General features: G+C 41.7%; 1 pseudogene; it reads left to right on the top strand.

Annotated features, from left to right (window-relative positions):
* The window catches only part of LOC123651900, a 101,750-nt pseudogene that overhangs the window by 5,620 nt on the left and 81,430 nt on the right, over positions 1–14,700 (top strand).

The following is a 14,700-nucleotide window of genomic DNA, read 5'->3' as shown; positions in this document are numbered from 1 at the left end:
CTCTTGCTTCAACAATGTTTGGACAGAACAGACCCAGGGACCCCCTTCTTCCAGCCGCTGGCCACTCTCCTGCGTCTTATCCAGTCACCATCTTCAGAAACACCTCCGGGACCAGCCAACACACTGTTTTGGGGGTTTTTTTGGTTTTTTTTTTTGTTGTTGTTCTGCCTTAACTTCTTATTGCTGAACAACCACGAGCTCCCAAATTTGTCAGAATTATTCACCGACGTGGAAGCTATGGTCAACCACCCAGCCAACCTGCACCTGTGGGCCTCCCTCACCTCCTCTCTCTGGGCTTCTATTTCCATCATGGCGATGTGGCTCTTGAGGGTGTGGGCCACTTCTTCCCTGAGTTGGCTAAGAAGAAGCTTCAGGGCACTGAGCATCTCTTGAAGTTTCAAAACAAGCGCAGTGGCCACATTCTCTTCCAGGATGTGCTGAAGCCTTCCCAATATGAGTGGATGGGGCAAAACTCAGGACGCCATGGATGCCACCCTGGCCTTGGAGAGGAACCTAAACAAGCCCTTTTGGAGCTGCATGCCCTGGGTTCTGCCTTTGCAGACCCTCATCTCTGTGACTTCCTGGAGAACTACTTCCTCGATGAGGAGGTAAAACTCATGAAGAAGTTGGGCAACCAGCTGACTAACCTCTGCAGGCTGGCTGTTCCTCAGGCTGAGCTGGGCAAATATCTCTTCAAAAGATTCACCCTCAAGTACAACTACCCGTGTTTCCCCGAAAATAAGACATCCTCCGAAAATAAGACCTACCGCAACTTTGGGAGAAAAAATTAATATAAGACACTGTCTTATTTTGGGGGAAACAGGGTAGGAGCCTTTGGAGCCCAGAGGCCTTTGAGGGGCCCCTCTGCATTCCACTGGTGTCTGGCTTTTACCTGAGCCTCTTCCCAAAACCACTAGCCATTCTTTTAACCACCCTGAAGCCCTTTCCCATGCATTAGACCAAAGGAAACAATAAAGCTTTTTGCAGGAAAACAAACCAACAAACAAACAAAACCCACATGAACTGAGAAATTCGGGCATCCTGCTCATGTCTCTCCTACCACATCTTCATTATGCCCCAATGTTGGTCATGCCCTTTGCTCCACATAGTAGAGGGACTGAAGGATGCTTTCCACTGAGCCTGGAAGGATATAAACACATCTGGAAGGAGGCTGCTTTGAGCAAACCACACGCCCCCCAGAGTATGGACAGGGTTAGGTGTCTATAAATATGCATCATAAGAGTGTGAAGAGATGTTCTCTCCTGGGGCTCCCTTTGCAAGGGTTGATGGTAATTGATGAGGCTACAGGGACATGCCAATACTCCTGCCCTCAGAGCCAGGTGGAGTTATTTACAGAAATGTCACTTTCCCAGCCCTTCCTCCCCATCTCTGCCAGAGGCTTGGAGAGCAGCAAATATCAATTTACTGTTGCCCCAGGCACAGGCAATGAGGCACCTGCACACCCCACTTGCCTGCAAAATTGGCTCAGGCTCCTGCTCTAGCTGAGAGTTGCTTCCTCTTTGGAAATTTGGAGAGAGAGAAAGATTTTCTCCCTTTCAAGGCAGAGGGAGATCAAGTGACCACCCTGTAACAATATCTCAAGCCACCAAGTCAATTAAAATCTAGAGCCTCCACATTGCTACCTCATAGTGGGGGAAATAAATTGACCACCAGACCAGAAGCCAGAAGTGTGATACTGACCCCAGATGGACCATCTGTTAGCAATCAATATCTGAGTTCCAGTTTCCACATCTGTAAAATGGAAGTTAGCCCTAGGTGGTTTGGCTCAGTGGATAGAATGTCAGCGTGAGGACTGAAGGGTCCCAGGTTTGATTCCAGTCAAGGGCACATACTCAGGTTGCTGGCTTGATCCCCAGTGTGGGGCATGCAGGAGGCAGCCAATCAATGATTCCCTCTCATTATTGATGTTTCTAGCTCTCTCTCCATCTGCCTTCCTCTCTGAAATAATATATATATATATATATATATATATATATATATATATTTAAATGAATAAATAAATAAAATGGAAGCTAGTCTTCCATCACAGGCTAGACACAGTTTTTGAAAAGCATAAATTAAGTGATGGAGTTAAATGATCAGTATTATGTAAGAGGTTGTCATTATTATTTCGATGATTACAATGCACATATGATTACAATGCACATTATTATTTTCATGATTACAATGCACAGCTAAATACAACTGTTAGGAGGGCCCCTGATACATCTTACAATTGCACTGCCAGCACTCTCATGGCCTTGCTGGGCAGTGGCAAGAGCCAAGTCAAAATGCAGCCCACAGGTTTGATTTCTCAGGCATCTGAATGGTGAGTAAAGATTATTTTGTGTATATATATATGTATATACTGAGTGGCCAGATTATTATAATCTCTGAACACATAATAATCTGGCCACTCAGTGTATATCCTATATAATAAAAGGCTAATATGCAAATTGTCCCCTCAACCAGGAGTTCTACTAGCAGGCAGGCCAGCCAACCACCCATGTTCCCTCCCCCTGGCCAGGCTAGCTGAACTCCACCCATGCACAAATTCATGCACCAGGACTCTAATATAAGTACACACACACACACACACACACACACACACACACACTGAGTGGCCAGAGTATTATGTGTTCAGAGATCATAATAATCTGGATGCTCAGTGTGTGTGTGTGTGTGTGTGTGTGTGTCCCACAATTTTTCAACTAACTAAAACATTTGGGAATCAGGGAGCCCAGCTACAGTACAAGTTGGACCTCAACCAGTAATGGATGGGAAATCTCATACTCCTTCCTTGCTGAGGAAAGACCATACAGAAGGCTCTTCATAGCCAAGATGTCTAAGCTGACTATGCAGAGAGGCCAGAGGGAGTGAAAGATTAATGAGCAACAAGACCCCTCAGCCTGATATTTGGGCTTCTTCTGAGGGCTCCATGAGGACACTTCTGCCCACAGCACATTGTGCAGTAAATCTCCTGGGTGCTACCACCCTTTGTAGCTCCCACAGTGACCTCTTTCAGCCCTATAAAATGGGTAACTTGCCTGTAAGCAACAGAGCTGGGATTTGAATCCAGGTCCCTCTACTTCCAAAGGACCATAGCATCCTCTGGGTTTATAACTAGTTCCCATTGCTGGAAACTCCAGCCAGAATCAACAGTTCTTCATGTCAAATGGAGCTACATTTTATTTCCTTTCAATAGACATTTCTTCCACCCAACTTGCCCTTCATGCTTCCATGGCGTAGGTTTGTACTCAGAAAGAATAGCCCTAAGGTTGTCCCATCTAAAGAGGACAATAGGCTGTACTGCCCAGAGTTCCTTCCCTTCCTCAGAGTTCCAAGGACACCCCCCCCAAAAAAAAATCAATTGAAATCACATATAAAAAAGCAATGCAGTTTTATTTCTTTCCTTAGGAGAAGATGTTTTAGAAAAAGTTCTACTTGTCTGATTTTGTATCAGGAAGAAGCATAAACAATGATTGCATAAGCCATAATAATGGGTAACACTCACTCTTTTGTTTGTGTCACAATTTATGCCGAATGATTTACCTGGATTATCTCAAATGATTGAACAAGATTTTTTTATCGCTATTTTACAGATGAGAGACTGGCTCAGAGTACTGTATTTTTCGGACCATAAGACGCTCCGGATCATAAGACGCACCAGTTTTTAGAGAAGGGAAATGAAGAAAAAAAGATTCTGAAACAAGTAGTGTCCTAAAATATTTTATGTGCATTAAAACCCAACATCACAGTCATAAACACATGTAATCAACCCTGTAAAGTAAACAGCAGCATTTAGAACCATTTTAGAGCCGGGCAAGCACACAGAGACCACACAGAGCCGGGCAAGTAAAAAATCTTTTTTTTTAAAGTATATGTGTAGGCTATATTTGGACCATAAGATGCAGGGACTTTTTCCCCCCACTTCTGGGGGGAAAAAGTGCGTCTTATGGTCCAAAAAATACGGTAGTTTATCTGAGACCGCACAGTAGAGAGGCCGCTGGATTCAACATTCAGGGATCTATTTTTTTATATATATTTTATTGATTTTATACAGAGAGGATGGGAGAGAGATAGTTAGAAACATCGATGAGAGAGAGTCATCGATCAGCTGCCTCTTGCACACCCCCCACTGGGGATATGCCCGCAACCAAGGCACATGCCCTTGACAGGAATCAAACCTGGGACCCTTCAGTCCCCAAGCCGACGCTCTATCCATTGAGCCAAACCGGTCCCGGCAACATTCAGGGATCTATTTTTCCCAGCTACAGCCCCTATGGAACCTGAAGCCCACATTGGCTACAGGCTTCAGGCTTTCTTCTATAGAACCTCTCAATACCCTTTAAGAATTTCATTTTCTTGGATGAACAAAATGTGATATGCCCATACTATAAAATTGTACTCAGCCATTAGTAGGAATAAATAAATACCTATACATGCTACATTATAAATTGAAGACATTATACTCAATGAAGTAAGTCATACAAAAACAAAACAAACAAAAAACATAGATACTTCATAACTCTTCTTACATGAGGTAGCTAGACTAGGCAAATTCACAGAGACAAAAAGTAGGATTCATATTAACCAAGGCTGGGGGAAGGGAAGAAGGGAAAATTGATGCTTAATAGGTACAGAATTTCTGCATAAGTTGAAAAAGTTTTGGAAATACTGGTGATGTGGCACAATATTGTGAATGTCATTAAATGACACTGAACTGTAAATTTAAAAACAATTAAAATTGCAAATGTATGTTATATACATTTATTCGTTTTCATGTTATAAAACTTTCTTTAAAAATCCCTTTTCTACTTAACTTTTCTTTCCTATTAACAAAAAAACACACAACTGATTTCATTACTTGCAACTAAGAACCTGCCTAATCTGCCATCTAAGCTGGAACTTAAGCTTAGATTTTCAACCTTTTCCATATCAAAGCACACCAAACAACATATATTTTTGCTGATCTGACAAAAAATAGTTATAATTATGATTCGCTCACATTGGACAGCTATTGTGTTAGCTGTTGTCATGTTTTTATTTGACAATCAGAGGAAAAAGAGGTCAGTGGTTCTGACCAAATAGTCAGGTTTTAAAAATTCTTGCAGCACATGGGTTGAAAATCACTCTTCTTGTTCACAACAATAATGACCAGCTCAAGTTACCCCAAAAGCATACAAACCAAACAGATGAACAAAAGCTAGAGAGTAAATAATAATTAGCCTATTATAGACTAGAATTGGGAAAGTAATTTAATCTATAAGTGATTTTTAAGAAGGAAGCACATCTGGCCCAAAGAAAAGAGACAGGTTGAGTTTAATTCTTTCTTTTGATCCAGCCCGGCACCACTCCCCTCCTACAGCAGGAATTCTCCCTAACCTTGCTGCATACTGGAATCACCTGGATCATTTTAAACATGAAGGACACCTGGGTCTCACTACCCAGGCATCTAATTCAATTATTGAAGATATTTCCTGGATATAATGAGGTCTGGATGCTGCCCAGGGCTGGTGTCACTGCCCTACTAGCGGGGCTTGCTCTCCCAGGTTTGAATGTCCTCCTGGGGACATGGCTGACAGCTCTACCTTAGATCATTGTTGCCACCAAATAGGGAAAAGAAGATTCTGATGCTCCACCCAGGGGTTCTCAACAAGCAGGTGGGTTGAGTAGGGAGAGCAAAGGCAGTTGTTCCCTCAAAAAGTGGCTCACAAAGCATGAGGGTCACCCCGCTGAGACTCTGCTTCTCCAGCTCATGATTTCTGCTCTCCCTCTGGCTACACTGCCTTAGGGCATCCGCGTTAGACATCTCCCACCCAGGCTCTTCCTGGCCCTGCAAGGCAGTGGGCTGCCAGTTTTGTGGTTTATTCTGAACACAGTCCTCACTGTTTCACAATAAACATTTCTGAGTAGAGAAAAGTTGTCATCAGATCTATGTTTAGAAAGATAGCTCTGACAGTGGGGTTTTTATTAGTACTATAATATCTTCCAGTCCACAAACTTTTACTGCACTTCTACATACCAATCACTGAGCTAGAGGGAGGAAATAAAAATATAGCAATATGATGCATCCCATCCTTTCCACAAGCTAGTGGGGGATTCAGGCTGAAAACCAGTAGACAAAGGTAAAACATGAAGCCAAGGATGTGCTCAAGGTATTATGGGAGTTGGGAAGGCAATTCCTAAATTCACAGCAGATGGCTGGGAGACGGCCAGGTGCAGGAGAACTTCCAAGGCAAAGGGGTCGATGTGAGCAGACCCCAAAATAAGGGACAGCCTGATGGAGAGAGAAAACCTCACTGCCAGGAAGAAAGGACAAGGTGTTGTGGGAAAGGAGTGCATGGGAAAGTGGTCACAAGAGCAAATGCTCATACATGTTTACTGTGTGGCTGGCACTTTGTGTGTGTGTGTGTGTGTGTGTGTGAGTGTACAAAATTTTATTTTATTTACTCAATTCTCACAGCAATCTAATGAGATCATCCTCATTTTACAGATGAGAACACCAAGTCACAGGCAGTAAAAGTAACTGTCCAAAATCACACAGCAAGTGGCAGGCAACACTGCCACACTCTACCACCTGTGTGATCGATGACTGGAATAAGCCATGCTTAGGAAAGCGCATGTTATCATGTAGGGAAAGGGAGCCCCTGAGGAATGTTACACAGAGAGTGGGCAGATCACATGTCTATAAAGACAGAGTTGAGGGGGAAGATTTGAGGGGAGAAGTGCCCATTGGAAGGTTGGTTGGTAGCGGAACAAGAGAAAGAGTTTGAACTAGGCCACTGTACTGGTACTAAGAGTGGAAAGAAGAAAATGGTCTTGAGAAAAATTCTGGTATTTAAATCAGTAGGACATTGTGATTGATAAGAATTTAGTATACAGGCAGGAGTCAAGAATGCCACCCAGTGTTTAGGGGGAAGGATGATAGTTCGGACATGCTGAGTTTGGAGGGTCCCAATGGGATGGAGGACAGAAAGGTGGCTGTCTGGACTTCCACAGTGTCTGTGTGGTCAATGGCGGGTCCAGGATGAATGCTATAAAGGGCCCCATTGCCTATGTTTTCCCATACCTCTGTGCGCCTCTCCACAAAATGGGTTATTATTACCTGTCATGTTTCAAACTCTCCAAGGTCGTGAAACATTTATTTCTGGCTGACATTCAGCTACTTCTCTAAAAGCAGACAAAGTTAGATTTTCACTTATCAAACTTGATTCATTATTCTAATTTAATTTCTCTGCAACCAGAGTGGGAAGGTTTTTTAAGTATAAAGTTATTTCTATCTGAAAGACACAATTGCTTCGTATCATCATGACAGGTCAATTTAGGAAGATAAGAGGCTGATAGCATAACTTCTAGGCTCATTTCTGAGAGCTAAAACTCATTCCAGGGGCTTGGGGACCTCTCAGGAAGTTTGCTGAAGTAGCAAAACTCTTTTGACTTCTGTTATAAATTCAGGTCAAGAGCCAAAGAAATAGCCCCAAATACCAACCACCTCCCAGTGCTCTCTCTCTGGCTTTCCCCATTTCCATTGCAGACAGAAAAAGTGGCTCCTCGATTGCCTGAGACACAGCTTTCCATGTGTTTCATTCCCCATCTCCCCCAAGGATGTCGCTTCCTTCTGAGCCAGCTTCCCATCAGCTTGCCCCTCCCTCTCATCTCCATCCTCCACTCTGTTAGTCCCCCACTCACCACACCAGGAATACAAATCAACACTGATCATGTCACTGGTACCCAAAACTTTGTCATTGGCTTGGTCTGACATCTCCTTTATCCATTTTTACTTTAAACAGATGTAAGAAATCTCAAGGTGGCCGAAATTGGTTTGGCTCAGTGGATAGAGCGTCGGCTGAAAGGTCCCAGGTTCGATTCCGGTCAAGGGTATGTACTTTGGTTGTGGGCACATCCCCAGTAGGTGTGTGCAGGAGGCAGCTGATTTATGATTCTCTCTAATTGATGTTTCCAACTCTCTATCTCTCTCTCTTTCTCTCTGTAAAAAATCAATTATATATATATTTTTTTTTCTTTTTTTTTTTAAAGAAAGAAAGAAATCTAGGTGGTGGAAAAGCTAACGTTCTATTGGTGGATGTCGCAATAACTAACAGCTGTCTGTGCTGTAACCATTTCCCTTTGTTCTTCTGTAGGGGGCAGCAAAGAACCCAGCTAACAGACTCACGTGGTCTCAGAAAGAGGTAAGTGGCAGGGGCTTCCAGGAAAACACTTTAAAGAGGGCCATGTAAAAGCCTTTTGTCCCTTCACCCATTCTCTTCTTCCTGCTGGCATGGGGATGTGACAGCTGGAGCTCCTGGGCACTAGCCCCTGGCCTCCAGGCTTCTTCTACAAGTCACACAACAATCGGATAATATGTTTAAGCCACTGCATTTGAGTTTCAGTTCTGAGTAGCCCTGTGGCAGTGGAAAATAAGGAGACCTGGAGTGGCTTTCCCCAGCTTTGGCAGATGTTTCTTTGGAACAGCCATCAGAGCGGTGCATTGAAATTACCATTATGTGTGTCCGTCTTCCATCCTAAAGAATGAGTTCCTTGAAGGCAACATTCACGGTTATGTAGCAGCACCTGGCTAGGTGAGAACTCTGCAGATGTATGTTGAATGAACAAGTGAAACTGTGCTGGGGTCTGTGTCAATGACTGAGTCCCTGGAATTGGCCAATTAATCAAGCTACGCACCATCAGCCCTGCATGGAGGATGCCATTATCTTTACCAAAATGTAGAATGTACCAATCCCCATTGTCTCTGTGCGGTGGTGGTGGTGTTGAATCAATGCTTCAAGAAGAGGATCCCCTGCTGGGACCATGCATGTGCTTACTTCAGCTACCGGCTTGAGTTGGAGGATTTCCCCCCTCAGGCATACAGTGCATCAGACTTGTGCCTGCTAAACGGTCATCTCTCAGCATCTGGGGCAATGGCTTCCCCTCTTGACAGTCTGGCGCCACGAGGCAACGTGTCTGCCTTAGCCATATTGATTTTTACTGCCATCTCAGTGGCATTAGAAAGCGAGACCTGACAGCTGACCATTCTGCTTTTATCACCGCCTTTCTCCTGCCAACGAAGGAGTCTCTCTCACCCCAGATTGCTTTCTAGCACCCATGTCAGAACCGGATCAATCTGTCTGTGCCATTCTGTTGGGATTGCTGTCATCTTATTGGTTTTAGCCGCCTTCCAGACCATCTTGTTCGCAATATAAGCTTCAAATGGCCTGGAACTAGTCTTTTATGGCCTCTGCCAGATTAAACATTTAGGACATAATATACCCGGCTTCAAAAACAATTGCACAGCCTTCCAACCAAGCAACATATTGATTTTAATTTAGGCAATTGCACACGTTTTTTAGGCGTTAGGAGGGACTGGGGGGGGTTGAGACTGCCGGTGGCTCCTGGGCCTTCTCCCTCCCCACGCTTACTTCTCCACTGGGGGTAGGAAGCGCATAGGGTTGGCAAAATAGGCCTCATTCATTGCGCCATGTTTCCCCTTTTGGAATTGAGGACATTTGAGCCCCAGTTCCCAAGTGGCTATGAAGTAGAAAGGCAGCAGGGTCACTGGGGTCAGACCTGTGGCTTCCCAACTGAGGGGGAAAGTATAGCCTGGTGATTAGATGCTCAGGTTTAAGTGTTAGAGAAATATGAATTCAAATCCTAATTTTTTTAACCTATTTCGTACATGCCGTTTTAAATCTGTTTAGGTCTCTCTCTATTTCCTCATCTATTCCATCTCTCGGAGGAATAGAAGGAGCTCTGGTCCACTAGCTCTGCTGTGAGAATTAAATAAGATAATTGGCACAGTAGTGTTGACTAAATGTTACCTGTTCATGTTAAGGTTTTCAGGATGCAAAAGAGCATAGGCCAGGTATAGCAATAGAGAAATGCCAGGAAAGGTCACACCCTGCTCTCCCTAATGTGTGCAGGCATTAGGTAATTTCTTGGCAATGGATGTCTGGTACCTCTGTTACTATTATGCCAAGGGTGTGTGTGACATTAGGGTTGCATGGCAGAGCTTTAAAAAAGAAGCTCCCATGCCGAAACCGGTTTGGCTCAGTGGTTAGAGCGTCGGTCTGTGGACTGCAAGGTCCCAGGTTCGATTCGGGTCAAGGGCATGTACATTGGTTGTGGGCACATCCCCGGTAGGGGGTGTGCAGGAGGCAGCTGGTTGATGTTTCTCTCTCATCGATGTTTCTAGCTCTCTATCCCTCTTCCTTCCTCTCTGTGGAAAATCAATTAAAAAAAAGTATGTCTATATATATATATATATATATATATATATATATATATATATATGAGCTCCCAGAGGTATACTGAGGGTTTATTACATTGAGCCCTCCTCCTGGAAATAGCCTTGGGCACAAGGGCCATCATAGATGTCAGACTTGATTTCTCACAATTCTGTGAACAAATGGAGGTACAGAGAGGGCAGGAAATTTGCTCAGAGTCACACAGCAGCCTTGGGAGGAGGCAGAAACCGTGTTGTTTTTTTTCTAAATTTAAATTTCTAAATCCAGTATTCTTTCTCCCACATCATAGCTTATTTATAGAAACAGAAATAAGATTGCAAAGGAAATGTTTAGCTTGCTTAAGAAAGCCAACAGGTTTAAGAGTCTATAAAATTACTTTAACCATCTGTCTATAAAAACTTACTATGTTAATCACAAATGTTGTTACCTGTTCATTTAAAGAAGAACAATTATGTAAAATCACTACTTATAATGTGATTTTATGCCAATAGTGCACATCATCTAGCTTTTTACTGAAAGACATCACTGTGTAGTAGTAAATATGAGAGTTTTGAGGTTAGAGAAATAGATTCAAATCTTATCACTATCATGTGCCAGTTCTGTGGCCTTAGACAAGCTCTTCACTTCATTGAACCTCAATTCCTGAACAAAAGACAGTTTTCAATGCCAATTTCAGGATTATTGGGAGGACTAAATGATATAATACACCAGTATGTAATACATCTAGTACAATGCCTGGTATCTAACAGGTATTAACTAATGGGAGCTATCATCATTCCTAGGAAATAACTATCATCATTCTGTAAAATATGCTCCAATTCAGACATATTACTAGTTCCAATAAGCAATTTTCACTAAGCACAGCCTTCTGATAAGCCAGCTATTTCATTTCCAGGAATCCAGCCCAAGGAAATGCTCACATCGGTAGGGAAAGATGTATGTGCTAATGATATAAACTACAAATGATTTATTAAAATACTGGGAAATGGGAAACAAACTACATGCATTCAGGAAAAAAAAATGGTGAAATTACAGTTTATCTATATGAGAACAAAGGTTTTCTATAAAGAGCCAGATAAAAAATATTTTAGGCTTTGTGGGCCATACAGCCTATGTCACAGCTACTCAGCTCTGCTGTTGGAACACAAAATCAGCCACAGGCAATATGTAAAAGAATGAAAATTACTGTGTGTTAAAAAAAAACCACAAAACTTTATTTACAGAAACATATGGAAGACCAGATTTGACTTCAGTATTTGCTGACCCTTGATGTATGAGGTTAAATAGTTTAAAACCATTTAAGAAAATTAAAGTAAACCTGCTTGTATTTAGACAGAAAGATATCCACCAGGACTCCTACAAATCATAAAAAAGGGTAGACAATGCAATAAATTGGGGGAAGAATATGGATAGGCAATTCATAAATGAGAAAACTCAAAAAGCCAGTTTGAAAAGTTGCTCAACTATCTAAATTGATTAACTTTTCTAAATGCAAACTAAAACTAGAGGATTCTATTTTTATCACCAAATCTGCAAAATTTAAAACACTGACAAAATCAAGTGTGGGTGATACTGTAGAGAAAAAGTGTACTCTCGCACTGTTGGAAAAAACATAATGAGGATGATCACATTGGGAGGTCCTCTGGCAGTCTATTAAAACTACAAATGTGCATATCTTAGGACCCAGACTTTCCTTTTCTACATCTCTACCTCAGGGAACCACTTTAATATGCATGCAAGAAGACTGGATAAGGAAACTAATTGAAGCATTATAATAACACAAAATTGAAAATGGCCTAAAGGTCCATTAATAATGGAATGGACAAATTGCTCAATACATTTATGTGATAGAATGCCATTCAAATCTATGTTCATAAGTATAGATGGATCTCAAAAACACAATGACAAGTTTCCAAACAATCTTTACAGTATGACACAAATTAGGTAAAATATACCAACAAACAATACAATACATTTACTAGGAGTGCATGTGCATGTGTGCAAAGATATTTAAACAAAAATCTGGAAGGATAAGCTCTAAACTCAAACTGTAGTTTTCTCAATGCACAGGAGAGAAAATCAGCATTAAAAGTGCTGCATTAAAAGTGGTGCCCAACCCAACCAGTGTGGCTCAGTGGCTGAGCACTGACCTATGAACCAGGAGGTCATGGTTCGATTCCCTTTCGAGGCACATGCCCAGAAGGCAGCCAATCAATGATTATCTCTCATAATTCATGTTTCAATCTCTCTCTCCCTCTCCCTTATACTCTGAAATCAATAGAGTGCCCACCCCTGGCAGGTGTAGCTCAATTGGTTGGACATCATCCCTGTGCACACAGAGGTTGCTGGTTCTATCTATTCCTGGTCAGGGCACCTACTCTGTTTGAGGACTCGATCCCCAGTAGGGGGCGTGCAAGAGACAGCTGATGGATGTTGAGCTTTCACATCAATGTTTCTCTCTTCTTTCCTCTCTCTCTAAAAGTTCATTAAACTATTCTTTAAAAAAAAAAAAAGTGGTGGCCAAAGGAGAGTTTAGCTTTACCCATAATGTTCTGATTTTGTGGGGGGAAAAATATATGTATGTATTATTCTATAATTAAAATAAATTCAATAAAAAAGGCATTCATGATGTAGTAAATGAATAGCCAAGTTACAAAATCATATATTATTTAGAATTATTATATTTTGTAAGTTTGTGTGTATGTGTGTCTGTCTGTCTATTTGAAAGGGTATATACCAAACAGCTAACAGAAGTATATGGTTGTGGAATAGAATTGGGGTCTGGGGAAGGATAATATTATTAGTCTGCTTGGACTGCCATAAAAAATACCATGAAATGAGTGACTAACACAATAAATCTATTTCTCATAGTTCTGGAGGCTGGAAGTCCAAGATCCAGGTGCTGGCATATTTGATTTCTTGTGAGGCCTCTCTATCTGACTTGGAGATGGCTGCCTTCTTGCTATCTCCTCAGTAGACTTTTCCCCAGAGTGTGTATGGAGAAGGGAGTTGCAGGGGGACTGAGCTCTAAGAACACTGATTCTATATGATTGGGGCCCCACCCTTTGAACTCATTTAACCTTTGGAGGTATATCTCCAAATACAGTTACACTGGGGATTGGGGCTTCAACATATTAATTTTGAAGGGATACAAACATTTAGTCCAGTCCATAGAGATACCTTATGTTGGTAAGAAAGTGTGGTGTGGATAATGTGGTTCTGACCCCAACTGTGTCATTTCAGAGCTGCAGGACCATGGAAAAGTCAACTTTAGTTTTTCCAGGTGAAAAATCAGGATAATAGTAACATTATTCAATATGACACTTCCTGCATGCCTGGTACTCTTATTAGTACTTTATATAGATTAATTCACTTAACCCTCACTTCAACCCTGTGAGATAGGATAATATTCCCTTTTTAGAGATGAGGAAACTGAGATACAAAGAGGTTCAGTGACTTCCATTAAGTCACAATGCTAAAGCATCCAGAGACCACAATTATAAGGCATAACCAGTACTGTGTGTTATTGCCATTTTTACTTTATATAATATGTACAGATACATATGTTTTATATTCCTTGAATTTTTAAACTCAGAATATATATCTACTGAATGGCCAGATTATTATGATCTCTGAATGCATAATAACCTGGCCACTCAGTGTATATCCTATATAATAAATGGCTAATATGTGAATTGTCCCCTAGACCAGGAGTTCAAACAGCAGGCAGGCAGACCGTCCAACCACCCATGTCCCCTCTCCCTGGCTAGGCTGGCAGCACCCCACCCATGCATGAATTCATGCACTGGGCCTCATATATACCGGTATATATATATTAAACACACATACCACACACACACACACACACACACTTAGTGTATATGTAGTATTAGTTTCCTATTGCTGCAGTAACAAATTGCACAAGCTATGCTTTAAAAAATAAAAATTATGCTATAGCTATGGAGGTCAAAAGAGAAAAAAGGAGGTAGTGGGGGGGCTGCATTCCTTCTGAAGGCTTTAGAAAAGAATCATCTGCTTGTGCCTTCCAGCTACTAGGGGCTTCCTTACATTCCTTGGCTCAGGGTCTCTGCTTCCTTTTCAAAGTGTATCACTCTAACCTCTGGCTCCAACATCACATCTCCTTTTTCTGACTCTGACTCCTCCTTTGTCTCTGTTGTAAGGACTTTGTCATTATATTGGGCTCACCCAGATAATCTAAAATAATCTCCCAACTCAAGAACCTTAAATTAATCATATCTGCAAAGTCCTTTTGCCGTCTAAGATAACATAATCATAGGTTTCAGAGATTAGGATGGGGTCATTTTTATACATCTTTATATATACTGATTAACAGCAGATTTGCTTCTACAGTACTATATATATAAAGTATATTTCCATACTTATACTTTTTAATGGAATAAATCTGAGCTCAGGAATTGGTGAATTAATCAAGCTC

Source organism: Pipistrellus kuhlii, unplaced genomic scaffold, assembly GCF_014108245.1.
Source record: "Pipistrellus kuhlii isolate mPipKuh1 unplaced genomic scaffold, mPipKuh1.p scaffold_m20_p_9, whole genome shotgun sequence".
Lineage (NCBI taxonomy): Eukaryota > Metazoa > Chordata > Mammalia > Chiroptera > Vespertilionidae > Pipistrellus > Pipistrellus kuhlii.
Note: the sequence above shows the minus strand (reverse complement) of the source record. Positions and strands in the feature narration are given on the sequence as shown.